This window comes from Somniosus microcephalus, chromosome 27 (assembly GCF_052327205.1).
Source record: "Somniosus microcephalus isolate GS21.2 chromosome 27, FLI_Smic_1.0, whole genome shotgun sequence".
Classification (NCBI taxonomy): domain Eukaryota; kingdom Metazoa; phylum Chordata; class Chondrichthyes; order Squaliformes; family Somniosidae; genus Somniosus; species Somniosus microcephalus.
In genome coordinates, this window is record NC_141013.1 from 14251022 (window position 1) to 14271528 (window position 20507).

General features: G+C 42.4%; 1 long non-coding RNA gene across 1 annotated transcript in view; it reads right to left on the minus strand.

Annotated features, from left to right (window-relative positions):
• Positions 1 to 3621: 3621 nt before the first annotated feature.
• LOC147099991 (uncharacterized) overlaps positions 3622 to 20507 on the minus strand; it is an 84932-nt gene continuing 68046 nt past the window's right edge. The window contains exon 4 of the long non-coding RNA XR_015073800.1: positions 3622 to 6521. This is a non-coding gene — a long non-coding RNA (uncharacterized LOC147099991). The remainder of the gene's footprint in view (positions 6522 to 20507) is intronic.

Sequence of the window (20507 nt, forward strand, 5' to 3'; positions counted from 1 at the left end):
CCGGTATTTTGATGTGAGTCATCATATTATTGCAGCCTTTCATGTTGACATGAATCGAACAAAAATAGAATGTGTCGGAGACGGTGACCAAGGTCTCAATAAGGCGGGCGGCACCTTCAGGTTAAAAAATAACTTCTGTTTGGGGGGGCGAACTTTCACAACGTGGCTCTAATTCTGGGAATATTTTCGCCACTAAGTCGTTTAGATTTACAACTAACTTTTATTCTATTCCTCTTTCCGCATGAGATCTTTTTCAATAAATTTGTATTATACTTTCTTCATATTTATCCTTTCCTGGTGTTCGAGTTGCTTCCCTTGCAAGGCAATGGGTTGTGATTGGGTAAGTTTAATTTATATGGGCAGATATATAAAGTGTGTGAAGTTGCACTGTCCAGGATATTTAGTTTGAGGGAGTTACCCCAAACCAGACTCAGTAATAAATTGTCGATGTTAAGTTAAGTTAAAATTCGCTGTAAAATATTGTAAGATTCGAGTTCTCTGTCCTGGAGTTTGATGCATGTATTGTTAAACTGGTTGATCTTAAGTTTGTTATGGCGAACTTTTCACCCCTATCATTTTACAATTTGGTGTAAGTGAGAGACCATTGTTCACACCGTGCGATGCCAACCGCGGCTAAAACCACCAGAGGTGACTAAATTAACCCTTTATCGGCTTCAACAATTAAGGAAGCTGTAGAATTTATTGAGGTGTCCAAGCAACTGCCCCTAGCAAAAGCTTGGTATTGGCAAATAGCTGGTTAAATAGCGGATATCATGGTCTGGATCCTCACTAAGAAGCTCCAAGAAGTTAACCTCACTTGTAAGTGGGTATTGGACAAAACTACCCTTTTACAGAAAAAATCCTGCTCGGAATGCGTATCAATGAAATGCCTTAAGCTTCATAAATACAATTATTCTAACGGCTGCTTGTGTTCCAACTTCTCCATGAACACAAACAGCCCTTCCCCTTCACCTGGCACCTTCCCGTGCAAGCGCAGGAGATGTAACACCTGCCCCTATACCTCCCCCCTTCCCACTGTCCAGGGCCACAAACACCCCTTCCTGGTGAAACAGCGATTTACTTGTACTTCTTGCAATCTAGTATATTGTATTCATTGCTCACAATGCGGTCTCCTCTACATTGGGGAGACCAAACGCAGATTGGGTGACCGCTTTGCGGAACACCTCCATTCAGTCCGTAAGGGTAACCCCGAGCTTCCGGTCGCCTGTCAATTTAATTCACCACTCCATTCCCACTCGGACCTCACCATCCTTGGCCTCTTGTGGAAGCTCAACGTAAACTCAAGGAACAGCAACTCATCTTCCGATTAGGCACTTTGCAGCCTTCCGGACTCAATATCGAGTTCAACAATTTCAGATCATAACCTCAGCCCCTATTACTTTTTTACTTATAATTTTTTCCACCCCTTTGTTTTGGGTCCTCCTTCCCCCCCCCCTTTCCTTTTGTTTCTCTCTCTCACCTGGCTGCTGTCTCTTACCTGCCAGTACACTTCACACCTAATCTCAGCTGCCTTTTGTCTCCACTGGCCTATTACCATCTCGTCTGGCTTCGAACACCTTTTATTGTCTCTTTTTCTTCTTTTGTTTGATGGCAGTCTTGCCTTCGATCTATTTTATTTTCTTTCCAGTTTTGAAGAAGGGTTTCGACCCGAAACGTCAACTCAAATTTCTCTCCACGGATGTTGCCTGACCTGCTGAGTTTTTCCAGCATTTTCTGTTGTTATTTAGTAATTTATTTATTTGGGTACCTCGCTATAAGATGCGATAATCACAAACATTCTAGCTATGTTCTACAAATGGTTGTAACTGTACCATTGTTAGATGGATCCTCGCACAGTGAGGTTTGTCGTAGCGAATTTAATCTGAGAGCCCTTAATGACGGGTGTCCAGGTTCTCCCCAGATATTGCCAGTTATGTTCATGCCTGTACTTTTGTCGCCTATGGTTCACCCTGATCACTGGGAGAACGTGACACTTGGCGTGTTTAGCATCGACATGGAGCACTAATATGTCGACTTGAAGATGCCGAGTTTAAAAAAAATGAAATTTGAATTTATATTTTAAAAAATCAATTTGACACAACAATTTGTGATAAATCTTTGTTTTTGTTTCATTGCTGCCCAGTGACTATGATTGAGAATTTATTTCAATCAGAAAATAGTAAAAAGATCATCCAAACTACTGTAAAAGAAAACAGGGCTGTAATAAGCACGAGAGTGCTTTACTTCACAAGTGAGGATCTAATAAACAGGAAATGAAAGGCTCATGTATCGCCTTACTTCACACGTGACAAATCTAATTAAGTTTGAACGAAAAAAAGCTCGAGTGATAAACTCTTGGCTCGAGGAACAGCGATGCCCGACCGGTCCAGAACTAGTTGAGATTCTGTACCCAGATCAAACACTGACTGGCCCATCCAGGATGTAAATATTGCGGCGGAAACGGAAACACTACAAGCAAGTTGTGGTCGAAATTATAAGACAGGAACATGAACTAACCTGTAAAATATTTTATCAAAATCTCCTTACTTAAATTCGGAAACACGTTTTAATTCAATGGGAATAATGTAACCGATATAATTGACACACACTATTAGTCCTGTTTTATGCTGAGTAACTAACGATATAAAACAAGTCTACATATCATGCATGTGGTTGATACATGAAAACAGCTATATTTTCCCACAACGAAACAATTATAATTGGTGAATTATTTCAAAATGCTCCATTGTTATAAGATTAATAAAATGACTGCAAGAGTGAGTGATGGCTCGTTTTTATGTTCCATCAGGCGTCTGCAAAACTTCGAATAACCAGTAGGTATGAGCTGAAGCCAACTGTGTGTAGTAACATGGATTATAAACTTATACCTGCAATATTGATTTTAACATTGAAAGAAAACATATTGTTCAAAGCCATGGAAAAGGTAATGGAACTTGTGAGAAATAAAGATATTATTAAAGATATTAAAGGGGTCACAGTCTAAGGATAAGGGGTAAGCCATTTAGGACTGAGATGAGGAGGAATTTCTTCACCCAGAGAGTGGTGAACCTGTGGAATTCTCTACCACAGAAGGCAGTTGAGGCCAATTCATTAAATATATTCAAGAAGAAGTTAGATATATTTCTTAAGGCTAAAGGGATCAAGGGATATGGGGAGAAAGCAGGGACAGGGTACGGGATTTGGATGATCAGCCATTGAATGGCGGAGCAGGCTCGAGGGGCCGAATGGCCCACTCCTGCTCCTATCTTCTATGTTTCTATGAAGCCCTTCCTTTACCCAGAATATTAAACACGTTCTTATTTTCGGTTCTATTTTCTATATAAATGGGGAGGGGGGGGGGGCGAATTTCCCAGTGAAACATTGCGGCCTTTCACTGTCCGAGACTGACAATCCAATTAGTCATTCAAGACTAATTGTAAGAGGTTTTTTTTTAAATAGCCGATGGGGCTGAAGGAAGCTCAACCGAAGATCAACCTCATCAAGTATTTGCAAGTACAGTACCTCTTTCCTCTGCAAGCCGATATCTTACAGGATATTTATTTCTGCAATGACCATGCATGAAATAGTGTCCAAAAATAACAGCGAGAAGAAAACAAGAAGTTAATCAGAAACTTGAATTTATTGGAGGATTATTGTAGGAATGCTCAACAGCGATTAAATATTCAATCAAACAAGTTGCACCTTACTCCCGGTGGAAATATTCGTTTAATAAGTGTACGGATAGGTGTGTTCGTATCCTTTGAAAATCTTGAAAGCTATGGTCCATAGATCAGCAAACCCACCGGTACTGGGATTTACTCTGTGAACAGTTTAATACAAGCAACTGGGCCATAACAGCACCAGACCATGAGAATATATCAGTGCAGGTCCCCGACCCCTGCATTGGCTGGAATTTCAAACTGTTCCAAATCAAAGTTTCAAACATTTACTTTCATAGGCAACCTTCTTCTACTGTGCATAAAGTGTTTCAGGTAAAATGTAGTCCCAAAAGATACGAATAGTATAATAAATAAATCAGTCATAGGTCGCCGAAAAAACCTTCATAGAGTTTCAGCATAACATTTTCCAGATATCGGTTCATACTTTGTATTGTTAATTACACCACAAAGTGAATGGGTTTCCCGCCGGACGAACGTGCAAGAAATAAACATTCCTTCAGATTGAGAAGGTGGGACGTGGAACCGTAAATTAACGAGCAATTCATCTATTGCCCGAAACAAATAGATAATCTATTGGTTTATATGTAGGGGTGTTACAAACACACTGTCCTCGCCGAGTTAGTCTATGCTCGTTTATTGATATTCTTCATTTGTTTAAATTAATTTCCAAAAATAATCAGTGGTGTTCTATATATTAATTTTAATCTCTTCTATATGTTTATGTTTCAATTGATGGTTTATACCAAATTTAATTAAGAAACAATCTTTCAGAAGAAGAATGGGATTGGAATATATATGTATATAATTTGAATTTAAAATCTGTTCAGATGCAAACCTCTCAATATTTAGTTCTTCCTCAATGTTCATTAATCTTCGAGCCATACAGATCCAAGGTGGTCCTAGGTTTGCCTCATTCCTTCACTGTGCTGAGTGAGCTGAGTTCAGTCAGGGAACTGCAGAAGTTGCACTTTACACCCGGTGGAGATATTCGTTTGCTAAGTGTACAGATATGTGAATTCTTAGAAGCTATGGCCGCATAGGGGTGGGGGAGACCAGCTGAGTTCCTGCTCCTGATTAATGCTCAGTGACCCCAGCTAACAAATGCATTTTGTCCACACTGTGTGAGGGCGGGTTCGAACTGAGCTGTGATGCCTCTCACAGTTTAATAGCCTGCCCACACTTCAGCCTGGAGTTTCCGCTCGATTGCCCTGTTTTCCCCCCCAGTGCAATTCCCCCTTATCAGAGTAACCGGCTCAAAAGATTGCGGAATTTTAAGCCAAATTATGCTCAGCGCAACTCGAGATTCCGTGATCTTTTGTACTAGTTTTAAAAACATCGCGCTGGAAGCCAGCCCCGCCCACATAACTGGCCACACCCCCAGGCTGAATTAATCACTATTGGGAGTTTCCGCTAATTGCGCTCGTTTGTAGGCCTTCGAGGAGACTCCAAAAATTAAGCTGGATCCTTTTGGGCGCAAAGACACTAATAGGTATGTTTTGAAAGGTTTTGAATTATTTTTTAAAATATTTACTAATGAACTGACTACTCTCTACCCCAATATAACTAGGAACTGGTTCTATATATTTTTAAGTCATTTAAAATCGGGTTACTTACAGGTGGTGGATTGACACTGTGATTTAAAAATGCTTATTTTTTGTGATAAGCCCATTTTCAGCTGTATTAATCAAACTTTACCAAATAGCCACTCTTAAATATATCAAGAAATATTTTATACAGCAACATTTTTTTAAAAATAACGTTTTAAAACACTGGCAGATTGTGCTGGTACATGGCAGATTTTGCGTTCAGCGCAATGCAAATGAGTTTGAGCGCAAACTCGGGGGGGGGGAACAATTTTCAAAATGGGCGCAATTGTGGGCGCAATTTGTGTCCGAATCGCCAATTGCGTCCAAAGCAGAAACTTTACACCTGAAGATTGGGCAAGCTACCAGTGGGGAAAGAGTGGAATTTGCCCCCAGCAAGAATCAACACCTGCAGAAGGAAGAAACTGTACAAAAAAATGTAAATGGGTAGCCTGCAGTACACGATTTTTAATGCATCCCCATATAGATTTACAGCAGGTTAAAGCTTAATTTCCTTCTCTATAAAATAGATTATAATACATTTACTAAATTTTCTAAGACACATGTATATATTCAAATTCATATATAATTGCATTTTAGCAGTCTCTGCTCTGAAATCTTCCCACCTCGATAAGCAAACGTGGGTCCGAAAACAAACTGAGACCGCCTCCGCCACTTAGAGCAATTTGGTCTCATTGAGCTGATTAGGAATATTTGCTTCTTACTTTCAGTTTCTGTCGTGATGTCACCTCCTTTTCTGTGCGGGCTATTGAGCTGTAATGTATTTACTGACCCAACCGCTTCTACATCAGCCCTACCACACAGACATATCTTTGATTGTGAGTCTGTGAAACTGACCACAAGTGGTCCTGATGCTGATTGGGGAAGGGTGGGGCGGGGGGTGGGACAACAGAAATGTAAGTGGTTGAGTTTTTTGATTCATCAGTTACAATAAAATACACACGGGCTGAAAACCAAGACTCTTCCCCACCAGAACGTGTTTGTTTCAATGATCACATGTCCAATATAAGCGATGTAATAAACATCAGTGCTACGATTCCGCACGGAATGTTCAAAATGCAAAGACCAGCAATGCATCCCATCTTTCTCCAAGACTTCAGGTCTTTAACCTCCTTGCAGCGTGCTTATTGCGTTCTCTACATGTTCTTCCTCATTCTGATTCCTCTTTAGTCTGGGGCTCATGAGCCAATCCACCTGTGGCAACGGCAACTCTTCGGGTGACTCTCCAACGGGAAACCTGTAAAATAAAACATTAGAGCCGATAAAGACATGCGTTGATGCCAAGTTTAAGACAATAATGAGTTTGGTCTCTTTGATTTCTCTGTTAACGGGCCCAAGCCAAGTGTGGGTTAACATCGCTGGCACAACAGATCATGTTTTTCATGTTAGAATCTATTTATTGATAAAAGATTAGGACAACTTCACGACAATATTATCGTTTATTGGATTATTTTACATAGAAAGTTACAGCACAGGAACAGGCCACTTTGGCCGGTCGATTTTCGTACCAGCCTGTATTGGATATTATCTTGGATAGTGTCATAACATTGCCAACGTAATTTTAGGTTTTATAAACACAGGCGTAAAGTATAAGAGTACACGCTAATCAGTATGTTTTTCATTGCTTCGTTATAGAAAGGACATTAAAGAAATAGTGAGCATACAGTATAGATTCATCAGGATGATGCCAGGGATGAGAAACTATTGGTATGGGGAGAGACTTGAGATACTGGAACTAGAATTAATTCCACTGGGGCAAGAAAGCTAAGAAGAGTTTTAACTGAGTTTTTTTTAATTATGAAGGGTTTTGAGAGGGTGAAGAGGGAAAGACTATTGCCTTTGGTTGGGAAATCAGTGACCGGGGATCATCAAGTTAAAGTTGCCATTGGGGAGAGGTAAGGAGAAATTTATTTAGGGAGAGGACTGATGGAACACAACATTCTTTTCCATGGGGAATGGTTGAGGCGGAGACCATTGCATCTTACGGGCAAATTGGATAAATATTTGAAACGGAAGAAAATACGGGACAATGGCGAGAAAGCAGGGCTGTGGGGTTAGTTTTTCATTGCTCTAGCAAAGAGCCGGCACTAATGCAATGGGCCGAATGGCTCTTTTTTTTCAATAAACGATTTGTTTTGGTATCTAGTATCCTGACAATCAATCCCTTTATACCGCCCTCCTCACACTCACTCACACTCACACACACAAAGTGTTTAGTTATCCACCATTTCATGGATCGGAGTTCATTTTTGCAAGATCTTCCAATGTATTCATTTTTCGATAATATGCCAAAGATTTTACACAAAAGTAAAATGCCGTTTGTAAATTCTGCCCCTTTCATAAATAATACGGTAGCGTCAGTCTTCAGGAACATCACTTTGTAACAAAAAGAAGTGCATTCCACAGTATAGGTTAAACGGATTCAGCTGCTCTACCGCACGGAGCACAATTAGCAAACAAGCCAGCCCCAACATCAACTACAAATGAATTATTTTTAATGCGATGTGACAGACACACATCCCTCAGGATTCTCAAACTCCAAACCATCGCTCACTTGCTGATTCCCTCTGTCTCTTCTCCGAAATGGTTCATGATTCTAAACTGGATTTTTTTCCTGCCAAAACCGCATAAAAATAAACCTTTGAACTGTGATAATTAGAGCAAGAGTATTCAGAAGGATCAGCGTTTCATTGGGGTTTAATGCAAGTTTCAACATTCAATGAAGCAGCATTTTGCTGTAGGTGCTGGGCAGCCTGATTTGGCTCACTTTCCCGTATGTTTTTCTCTCTTTCTGTTTCTTAAATCCCACTTTAGGCTAAGACTTCTAATTCTTCCCAAAGCAATCTGATGATTATCAGATTTGTGCCTGTTTTCACTGTTGGGTTTTATACAGGATCTCCCCAGGAAATCAAATGATCCCCATTGTGTTTTAAACTATAGGATTAAACGCAGTGAACACCAGACGAGCAGGCCAGATATCAGTGCTTGGCTTTAGCTGGGGCAACATATAAAGGGGCTCTAACAAGTCTTATTTTGCTTCAGTTAGATTGGAGCTTGAAAGACGCACTCGTAATCTACTGTAATTTGTGTCTTTAAACTTTGTTCTCGCTCTGGTTAACTTCAGTTCCATCAATACAAAAATGTGTGTGGACCTGTGATATCTGGGTACCTGCTGAGTGCTATATTAGCCTACTTCCAATACCCACCACTTCGCACGGGCCGCTCATTCTGGCAGCAATGTAGGTGTTTGTCAGTTGTCTGCGTTGAATGGGTTTGGGGGCGGGGAAGCAGAAATGAGTCGATATGTGTCAGCCCTCGACAAGTGCTGGCTTGCAATCGTTGTGAAGCCACGATTACACAGGGCACTGCCTTCATATTTTTAATTTATTGTGAACGAGCGGCACAGTCAGTAAGAATATGGCTTCTTGGTTGGTGCAAATGGAGTTTGATTTTCATTGAACAGGTTGACTGACTACAGCCAATAAATGGTAACTGTCCAATAGGATTTATGCTTGCATAGGGAGTTGTGAGCTAATTAAAGATCTCGCCTTGCGCTTTAATTGGGTCTTTATCCCCTGGTCCAGCATGTAACCTGCTGGATCATTCACCACCGTCTTATCAATGAACCTTTTCATTATGTGAGTGCTTTGCAACAATGCACATGGAGGACACACACTGAAGGACACTCAGATTTCAAGTGGAGCGATACATGTTATTATGGTTTATTTTTGCAAATGAGCGCATTTGGGGCTCGTGATTTGGGCCATGAACGTATATTTTAACCATCCCCACTAACCTACAACCCCACTTTCCCGACACAAAGCTAAATTTCTCATCCCAAGCCCTGGACACATTGAGGCTGTGGAGCTTACTTTGCTCTTTGGAATTCTCCTCCGTAACCCCACCCTCTTGCCGTATCTCTCAAACCCCACCTGTTTGGCCCCAACTTCATGTCACCTCCCCATACCTTCCTCCAGTCTCTGCTTGGTGTCTGTTCCCATCGTCCCTCCCTGGAAAGCCTTGAAATCGTTAGCTACACTAAAGACAGTGTAAAAGATCATTGCTGTTTATGCTTGCTGTTGTCGGTTCTAAAGAGGAAGATTTCACAATCTAATTTTAACTGCAATAGACTCATTTTTCATAGACATACCAATCCCGATGTGATTAATCCGTGTCATCATACATACAATGTCCACACTTGTGTGTAATACCATGGAGTCTGATACTCCTCCCTCACTCACCACCGTATTGGTACAGCGCACAGCCTGCCCAGGAACTGATATCATCTGATTGGCTTTGCTTTCAGTGAACAACATGACATTTGAGCTGCTTTTCAATGTATTTCTTGTTTATGTTTCAGAGCCAAATATCTATCCCGATTTTCTAGTGAAAGAAGCAATATTTGAAGCTGAGGACAGGTCTATGAATTGAATACTTTATCTTCATTTAAAGGATTATTCAAGTTGCAGTGAGCCAGCACCCTAGCTTCGCCATCCAGTTTTCTTTGAGGTCAAGGGCTAGCTCATATGATGCAATGAGCAGCCGTTCAGCTCTCCATCTATGTAATAATTTCCATTACAACTCCATTATGCAACAAAGAAAATGTAATAGATTTAATGAATCATTCACTTTATTTAGTGAATCAGGGTTCCTCATTCACAGAATAAATGGGATAGCCCACTGTTGCTCTGTCTGTCCCCTACTTCCCATTATGTTCTATTACATATTCTGATTCCATGTGCAAACGTAGTCGCAAACTACCATTAAATTAATTAATGTGTTAGTTTTAATTATATGGAAATACATTGAAGGAAATGATGCATCTTTATAATGTCATGAGGATCCTGTTATGACATCAGTGATAGTATTATGGCATCACCAAGAAGCTGTTACTGAACTACAGGGAAATAATTATATGTTAATCTGAGAGTTGGGTTCTCATTTTTATTCACAGCTACCAGGCCTGGTAGGCTAGTTATGCAGCTCAACACTGATGCAAGACTTCTTTGACAGCACCTGCCAAACACGCACCTCCAGCATTTAGAAGGACAGAGGCAGCAGGTGCATGGGAACACCATCAGCTCCAAGATCCCCTCTAAGTCACACACCATCCACACTTGGACATATATTGCCATTCCTTCATTGTCACTGGGTCAAAATTCTGGAACTCCCTACCTAACAGCATTATGGGATCATCTTCACCATACAGACTGCAGTGGTTCACGAAGAAGGCTCACCACCACCTTCTCAAGGGCAAGTAGGGATGGGCAATAAATGCCAACCTTGGCAATGAAGCCCACATCCCAGGAATGAATTTTTTAAAAATGGGTTATGCATCTCAATGCACAAAATCTGTTCTGAGTGCAATTGGAATTTTGGTAAGTGGTGTGACATCACCTTAAGGAAGCAGTCTCAATTGGTTGGTGCTTCGTGTCCACTGTAAGCCATGCAAAATTTAATCTCTCTCCCTCTCTCTCTCTCTATATATATATATATATACATTTAAATTATAGACCTGGCAGGACAGTCAGCTCACTCAAGTAAGTGGAATTTTGTTTGTGTGTTTAAATAGGTTTGTATAGAGCGGTGTGAGCGCACAGTATAGATCAGTGCTGCTAGTTCAATACATTCTAAAGTGAGTACCTATTAAACTGTACTTTAGCCGGAGTGTCCAAGCTTTTTGTTTTGTGCACCACAGAGGTGCAGCATACTATGGGGGAGGCAGGTCACATTAATTTACACATATCTCAAGTTGCTGATACCAACAGACCCAGGTTTTCTGATCTAGAATGTATTCACGATGCAGCAACAGTGCTAGGACAACCCTTTCCAAACCTCTTGGCATGCATTTAAACAGCACAAAACAAGGACCAGGAAAAAAAAATAAGGGCAGATAGGATTGTGTTGCCTGAGCCGGGTTACAGGGGCTCAGGGGTTATGTGTGGTTCAGGGGCACACCTTAGAGATCACTGGTATAATGTCCATCTCCTGGCAGCTTTGATATATGACATCAAATGCAGTGCACAAAATCCACTCTCACCAGAAATGAGTGGAACCCAACTGATTGTAACATGCACTCCATACACATTCTAACCAATGAAAGGAAAGGAAATGCAGTTGATGCATATGTTTTAGCTTGTAAGTTTCCAAATTGTAAAGAGCTGTTTTGGTGATTTGCAAGTGCTGCTAAGATGAACTGGAAAACACCTGCACAGAATTCATCCCTGTAAGTTATGGGGATGTGCCAAAGTCTAATGGTATTTGTGAACAAATTGGTGACTATATCGACTAGATTTAAAAGTTGAATCACATTTAACAAACGCAGCTAACCAATTATCACAGGGCAAACAATCTTCTGACTTTGACTTAAAAGATCTTTGCATTGATGTAGTATTTCATTGAGTCATCGAAAAGTCTCAAAGCGGTTCACACATTTTGGAGCATTGACTGTTATGTAGGCAAACGTGGCAAGCAATCTTGCAGAGAGTTTGTACTTAGTTACCTTTCATATTTAGCACAAGAACGAACAACTGAAATATTACTCCGCTTTTTCTCAAAATGTTTACCCATTTAATCAGACATTGAAAGTCTGATGTGTTAATGATTGTTATGGGTGCAATGCTATTCTAACAACCTCACAGCAAAGTGGAATGGTGCTCCCACCCCTTTATTTAAAGATAAATTCTGATGGACCCCACAAACAGCAGGCATCAGTTACTATTTATAACCTGATTTAAATTGAAAGTTCATTTTCTATCAAACTCTCCCAAGTCTACCCCATTTTGGCCCTGTGAAATCAATAACAAGCAGAAATAAGATTTAAGAAAAGGAAATTCCAGACCCAGCCTGTCCTTTCCTTTTGAAATGCAAAGCTTGGAGAGAAGGATTTGAATCATCAATGTCTAAACAACGTTCAAGGGCCGTCCATCAGGTGCAGATGAGATTTGTTCCCCAACCTATTGCCGTCGATCGCATAGAACTAAATCGAGGGAAACTTCACTGCGGAACAAAGGCGCCCAACTCCTGTGAGAAACACCCTCCTAATCTGCAAAAACACCTCACGCCGCCCTGAACATTGCAAATCCCTCCACCATCTGCTACAACCACAGCCAAGCTCCCCAAACAGGAACAAATCAACTCCCCAGACACTGCTAACTCTTCCAGGAGCAAACCAGGATGTCTGCAAAGATGTCTTGAACAAATTGGTGAGCTGGATTGGATTCTATACTCTCCTCACCAGTTCAGTCTTGCTCCGTTTATCCGGCAGTAATCCTCTATCTTTTTCTTCTTTATCAAAAATGATTTATGTTGGTATTCATAATGATGGAGATTGATTTTGAGTGCGAATCCATATTTAGATGGCTGTAGTCTTTTCTCCAGAGTTTGGAGGGTGTGGGGCCAAGTCTTCATTTGTTGTTTTGCTTTAGAGGATGAGTTTATGGGGCAGACGCTTGGATTTGATCAAAGCTTTTTTTTCGACATAAATCTGGTTTGGATTTGACGCTGGAGTCTAAGCGTGGAACTCTTCCCTAATTTTCAGAAGTCGCCGAGTCCTTCAACTCTGAGAGAGATAAAGCCTAGAGGTTTCAATTTGAGCATGGCAACAAAAACAAGTGGACATCTGTTGATCTCTGAAAACCTGGATCTACCAAAGAAGTTTAAGTAGAACATAGCGCAAAGATTACCATGTACCAACTGGAGATAATCCTACACTGCATGTGCGCAAAGGGCTGCATCCTAAAATGTGGCGTCATCCAATAAAATCCGTGTCCCACCAGCAGCTTTGATGTACAGCTTCTCAATATCGTCATTTCATTGCGCTATCCAGGCTGGATTTAATCCATTCCGAACCCCCTTTGTGCTAAACTTCGATTTGCTGAGAACATCTACAGTGATTTGCAGCCCTCTTGTACGCTGCTGATTCTATCACATTTAGCCTCAGGAATGTGATAAAACCACGGCGCCTAGGAATTCTGAATCCAACTTCTCTCTGTTTCCAGGTCTTATCTGGGGTGGGGAAGGGGAGAGAAATGAGGAGAACGGGTACAATGGAAATGGAAAAAAGAAGAGATTAGAGAGAAAACATGTGAGGGAGATGGGAGTGGCCAGATCATTTTTGCAAAGTTTTACACCATACAGATTAGGAAAGCACAGAAAGACTCTCATATTAGATGATAGTTCCCATCATTGCATTTCTTTATTTTAAATTCTGCAGCTTAGCATTGTCTGAGGTTTATATGCACTAAAGATCACCTGACATTTCTATTCTTCATGAATTTTGCACAAACTTCAATTAAACATTAGAAGCTCCAAATGCACCATTGTACATGTTCTATTCCCTGCATTCTATGTTGAAATCACAGTTCAACGCGCAATCTACCACTGTAACTCATTCTTTCCCAAACACTGCATAACACTTCACCTTCCCCTTCTTCCCTTTCACCTACAAACGACAAGTCTTAGAATCCAAGTTTGGCTTCAACTAATGACTACCTCTTCGTTTTTCTTCTCTTTAATGTAAGCCTTGGCCCTTCACAGTTGTTTTTCCAATTTAAATAAAATCAGTGAGGGAACCTTATAAAAAGGTCCATAAAACACCAAGCAAAGTCAAACTGATTAATCCAAAGCACTGTTTTAAGTTAAATCACAACTGCAGGAAACGTGGCACAGGAATAAAATGGTAAGATGCAATTTCAGGGCTCATATCAGGAAACACTTCTCCATACAGAGTGATCAATACCTGAATGATCTCCAAGTGGGATAGTGGAGGCAGAAACTCTGGACGCTGTAATGAAGGTTTCTATGGAAGGATGAGCTAGATGGGACAAATGGCCTCTCTCATTTAAACTTATCTGTGTGGTACCAAGCGGAATGATGGCTGGGTCACTGATTAGCAATCAAGACCAAATTCTGATCAAGTTTATGAAAAGAATTGTTTCCCAAAATGGTGCTTAGCCATTCATGCACCTGCCCATGCCTTTCTACTTCTAATCCTTTTCATCCCCGTAAGTTACAGCTTGCCTTTACTCTATAGTGCAGTAAAAACACTAGAAACACAGAATGAGAAAATGCCATTCTGTCAATCAATCCCACTCCTTCACTGAACCATGTTACATTTCCTTCCATAACCCATGTAAATAGCTTGGACTTACTTGTACACTATGGAGTGGGCCTTTGGTGTAGCGGTAGCATCCCCGCCACTGGGCCAGAAGGCGTAGGGTTTCGAACCCCGCTCCAGACAGTCCCGGCAAGTGGAGTCGGAGCTCCGGCTCTAAATTCTGGGTTGACATCCAGCGGGATACTTGCGTCCGTGGGTGTGGGTGTGGGTGTGGGTGTGGGTGTCCCCCCCCACCCCCACCCCTCGTATGGGTTGTGGGAGCCCGTAAAACCCTCCCGCCATAGGACTAACCACCCTAATGGCTGGTACGAAGATGGTTACAGTCACGGAAGGAGCGTTAATTGCGGCCAGAAATCCTTCCACCACTTCATACATTTCCCCAAAGGGAACAGTGTGAAGACACGTACGACGACGACTTGTACACTGGACAGCTTTTTCTAGTTCCTTTCCTAGTTCTACAATACCTACGGCACATCATCTGCTAAAAGTGAATTTCTAACAGCGTCTGAAGATCGCATGGCACTATTTGAATAAAAGCAGCCAGTTCTCCTGGTGTCTTGTACAATTTGCCCTATCATGGACTCTACTCCCCCCACCCCCCTCACCACACACCATTTAATCTTATCTGCAGAAGCTCCAGAATATTCATCCATCTTCACCTATTGGTCACATCTATTGAACTTTCTTCAACCTTGACTAGGTGCCTTCCACAGATGATAATCTTGACCCAGGAGCACATGATCCATAGATTATAGGGATCTGGGATTTTCTTTCCAGCTTTGTTCACAGGTCAATAAAACAACTTGTGTCCTGAATTGGGGGAGGGCGGGCAGAGGAGGGAACGAGAAGAAAGATAACATACAGCAAGAGAGTGAGAGAAGTAATGAGACACAAGACAAACAGTAGAATGACAAGAACCTGCATTTAAATAGCATCTTTCACATCCTCAGGATGTCCCAAACTGCTTTACAGCCAAAGAAGCACTTTTGAAGTGTAATCCCTGTTGATATGTTGCCATATGCAGCAGCCAATCTGTCCATATCGAGGCCCCACAAACAGAAAAGGAGATAAATGACTAGTTAATCTGTTTTGGTGGTGTTGGTTGAGAGGAGGGGTTTCGTCCAAGACACCAGGAGAACTGGCTGCTCTTATTCAAATAGTGCCATGTGATCTTCAGACAGTGTTAAAAATTCATTTTTAGCAGATTCTGTGCCGTAGGTATTGTAGAACTAAGAAAGGAACTAGAAGAAGCTGTTCAGTGTACAAGTAAATCCAGACTATTCACTCTGCAGCGACATGGTGCAGTTAGACCTAGATCCAATCCCTCTACAGTGACAATGCATAGATAAATCTTGGTCTATTTTCTCATACTCATGTCAATTATGGTGCTGTTCTGCACTATCAGTTTTGGACCTTTTCCTGGGTTTCTCAGTACTTATTCCCCAATCAGGTGAGAGTGTTGCATTTGATGTCTTCACTCCCATTCAATCCCATTGGCCCACACAGTAATACTCTGAGCATCATGATCATCGATTGTGATTCTGAATCAAAGGATGTCGACTGTAAACCAGGCATCAGAGTCTGAATGAAAGGTGAGCTCCCTTGGAGCTACAGAGCTGAGTGCAGCAGTAGCCTGGGTTTGAACTCGGACTCGTCTCACTCCAGAAAAAAATGAAACTCTGCCCATTTGATCATTAAATAGAGAAAATACAGATTTCTGTGTGTCTTTTCTCGATTATCATATGTTGTTTTCCATTGTTAGTTCTAGAGATCGAGTTGGCCAATAGCCAATTGGCAAATCTGATTTGAGCATTATATTTGCATAATCACTACAAGCAGATTCTACTTTATTATAAATATGTTTGCCTTTTTCATCCCATTGTTCTTTTTCTTTCAGACCTCAGTGTCTTGATCTTTTTCCTTATCTCTCGTATCTTTATTGTTCCTTTCAATCCCCTTGTTCCCAGTGATGTGCCTGGTTTTTCATATTTTTAAACCAGTTGCTTTTTTATGTAATTAACAACTTGATGCTTTAAAGCTGCCCTGACACTCAAACAGGTCAAAAGTTAGGGGTCAGGAGTTAAAAGTGAGGAAGCTAGGATTACTAAGGGAAGTCATTTGGTACTTATTCACCCAAATGGTGATACAGTTGTAGAATAAGTTACCAAGGAAGGAGATTGAAGCCGACAGTATAAATGGGGTCTACAATTAGAAACTCTTTCGTATCCGGCATCGATGGGACCGGGATGGTGCCGGTTGACTAAAAATTCCAGATACCGGAGAGGTATATCTACCGAGGCTATTTTTAACAAACAAAAATAAAAAAATCAAGAAATGTGCAGTATAATTGGGTACAGTTTGGAGAACTACCCCCACTGACTAACTCGGCCACCGCGGGAGACTCAGACTCGGCAACATTTCCGGTTATTGAGGTGTTGTTTTCGGAGTATGAATCTTGCCGGTTATTATAGAATTCTGGATATTTAGGTGCCGTTTAAACGAGAGTTTCCTGTATTTGGAGGCAGAATGGGTTTGAGAGATGTTGCTGAGCAGGTGGCTAAGTGGAGTTGAGATCTATCAAAAAGAAGATGGGCATGTTGGACCGAATGGCCTTTTCCTGTTCCTAAAAGTTCTTATATTTCAAAGTCCCTCGGGGCTGTGAATCTGACCCCTGTAAAACCACTTTAGCAAGGATCAGGGCAGATGGGTGTTACAAGGTATTAATTAAGTTGATTAACATCAGGCGATATGGTTTAACAGGTTTATAATTGGTACATTTTTCCTTTTCTCACATTACATACAGGACTCTTTGATAATTCTGTCCAAGGGATTAGAGGCGGCATTGTATGGTGGGAGGTGCAGCATCACTTTCAAATACTTACAGTGAATATTATTAACTCCAAAAATTCAAATCACAACTGCCGTGTTGTTTTGGGATTGGACAAATAAAAAGGACTAAACCCTGAAATAAATTGAACATTGCACTAGCCTCAATAATAGGACATTGGAGTCCCAACCAGAGGTACACAATGTTCTAGGTTTAACCTCAATTGACAGTCACACATGTCCGACTTAAGTCTGTTGTTGTAGTTTGAGGTAGGCATTGCAATAAAGCAATCATGGTGGGAAAAGAGAAACAGCCAAAGTAAGGTGAACCACCAGTAGTAATAAGAACACCCAGCAACTTTTCCCCCTTCCCAACTGGGAAAGATACATGGTGTTAGCAGAGCACCTAAAGGTTGGGGTTGGGAAAGTTTAACATTCTGAATCAATTTTTAAGTTCAAAAAGGATTGGATTCTGAAGCTGTGGGAAGGTATGTTTAAAATTCCACCACAAGGGATCAGAAACTAAAGTTGGACTCAGTACAATGAAATCAGGATTGTTGGCAAGAAAGTACAGTTTTGATCGCACAGCATCTCAGCTGGAGAAGGAGTAGTAGGAGGAAGTGTGTTGTCAAGTCACCCAGAGTGTCCCAGCTTCCCAAATGGAATAGAAAGTGTCACCAGGGTCGTAGTCACGTTTTTGCTCCAATTCAAGCAGCCACTTGCAACTTTTATCAGTCCTGAGTTGTGGGGAAGACTAAAGGCTAGGGTGTGCCAAAAGAAATACTGAATGCAAAAGCTGACCACATGTGCAATAAAGATAAGACTTAAAAGAGCTACAACTTGCTAAAATGTGCATTGGATGTTGCAGTGTTTGTTATGGACAAGAGAGGCAAGTTTGCCACAGTAAAATTTGACCCTACCCCACAGTTCTAAGTGCCGTAGACAACAGTGATTAACCGAGGAAATCAGGGAAGATGCTGTTGTCAAGTGACACAGACTGTTCCCCCCTTCCTAACTGGAAAAGATATTCATTACAGCAAAGGAATGGGCAGTGTTAGTAGAAAAGTTGAAGAATTAGCGTCAGACGCAAATGCTTTAGACCGCACAAAAATTTGTGCTCACTGCTCAATAAAATGATTGGAGTCCAACATCGAGTCTTAAAACCCAAGCTCATTGGCTTAAAGAGTGGACCAATATTGGGTGCGGTCTAATCACAATGCATCATTGCCATAGGCTTTTTTCACTACTTAACGGGGAGGTTCATTGATGCTGCAGCACCTCATTCTCAGCATTGCTGGCTGTGCAGCTGCCTCAGCAAGTAGCAGCAGGTCAAGGAGAAGATGCCGGAGGACTGAAGCAGGTGTGCTCATGGCAGGCCCACGCCCCAGGGAGAGTGCCCACAGATTCTCTGATGAAGCATTGAAGGCATTAGTTTTAGCTGTGGAGAGATGGAGGACAGTGCTCTACCCGGCAAGTGGCAGGAGGCCCTCGCCACAAGTCTTCCACACCATGTGGAGGGAGGTAGCACAGCACGTCTCGGGCAGTACTGTGGTCCCCAGGACCCACACACAGTGCAGGAAGAAATTTAACGACCTCACTCGGGTGGTCAGGGTGAGTGAATGCTTCAACAAATGCTACATATCACCACCATCTGTACCACAATCTTCTCACACTGCCCAAAGCACCACACCCCCAGCACTCACCCACCAACAATCTCTACCTACCAACACTCACACCCACATCTCACACCTTGCACACAATGACAACTATTCAAATATGGCAGACATAACACCCAAACACATTGCTCCGCACTCACTCACACACTTTCCTTTCTCTTGCAGGCCAAGGTGGCTCACAATAGGAGGGAGCAGGAATGCACAAGTGGAGGACAAAACCGACACCCAACCACTGTCTGCGCTGGAGAATCAAGTGCTGGAAATCATTGGGCACCAAGTGTTGGGTGCCGTGGCCACCGGCGACGTTGACCCCCTTGGTGACAACAATGGTATATTCATCCCTACTCCTTCTTCTCACATCCCGCTTCCCCTCACCCTACAAGCGTTTCGCACTTTCCAGCTAATCATGCTGTATGCATGCATTTCTCCCTTCCTGCCCCCCTCCCTTCACTTTAAGCCGACTCTTGTGCCTTTATGCTTTCAGATAATCAGCAAGCACTTGAGCAGCTTGTCTCTGAGGGCACCGTAGAGAGCGAGGCGGGAGAAGAGGAGTCACTGCATCTCTCACCCACAGACACCAGCTCAGTGTGATACTGGTACTACATGTTCTTTAAAGGCTAGCATTATAGTGGGATCTGCACAGGGTGAGGCACCGGGGACGAGTGGGCTGCAGCAAGGCCAGGGGGAAAGGGTAGCTCGGGGACTAGCTTCCCAGAGGGTGAGTTCGCATGCGAGTTCTGTTGCACAGGACTCAGGTGAGGACCTCAATGGGGAGGCACATGGAGATGATAGGTGCAATGGCAAGTGTGCCCAAGAGCCTCTCAGCAATGATAAGGAGCATGGAGGAGTCCGTCTCCAATGTTGCACAAGGCTCTGTGCATACCATGGAGCCCATCATTTCCAGTCTGCAAAGGATGGTAGACTCCCAGAGAGACTGTGGTGACCCAGACCTGTTGCCCCATGTGATGGGCGATCTGGCAGCTTCCATTGCAGCACAGGCAAAAGCAACGCAGCATCTTAGTCTGTAGTGCAGTCTAAGGTTGGTGGCATACAATCTCAGACTACTCTCATGCAGTCTCAGTTTGATGGCACACAAGCTCTGATTGCTGCCATCATGACTGGGTCTGCCACCGTCAACGGGAGCTTTCACGGTGTCGCAGCAGGCCAGCAATCTGTGCTCTAACAGGTTGCTAGGGATGTTGAGGTGCTGCCCTGGCCGTGGGTCAGTGGAGCAGGAACCTGCTGTCTTCTCTCAGGATGACAACATTCCTGCTCCCACCACTGCCACTTATCGCTGCCTGTCATCCAGCCAGCCCAGAGTGCTGCCACCCATACTGAGGTGATGCAGTCTACAGCCAGGCCTTCCAGGTGCAGAGCTGGTCGAGGACATCCTGCAAGGCCATCTGAAGTCTCCTGCATTGCATTCAGCAGCCTTCCACCAGCCATGCTGCAGCCACTGGGCCAACACTTCATAGGAGCACTAGTGCAGGAAAAGGCACAGTAACGACAGGCACTAAGGGATTGCATAAGGGTGAATAGTTAATATTTTTGGTGTAAATCTGTGTCCACTACTTTTTGATACATTTATTACTTCATTCTTTTC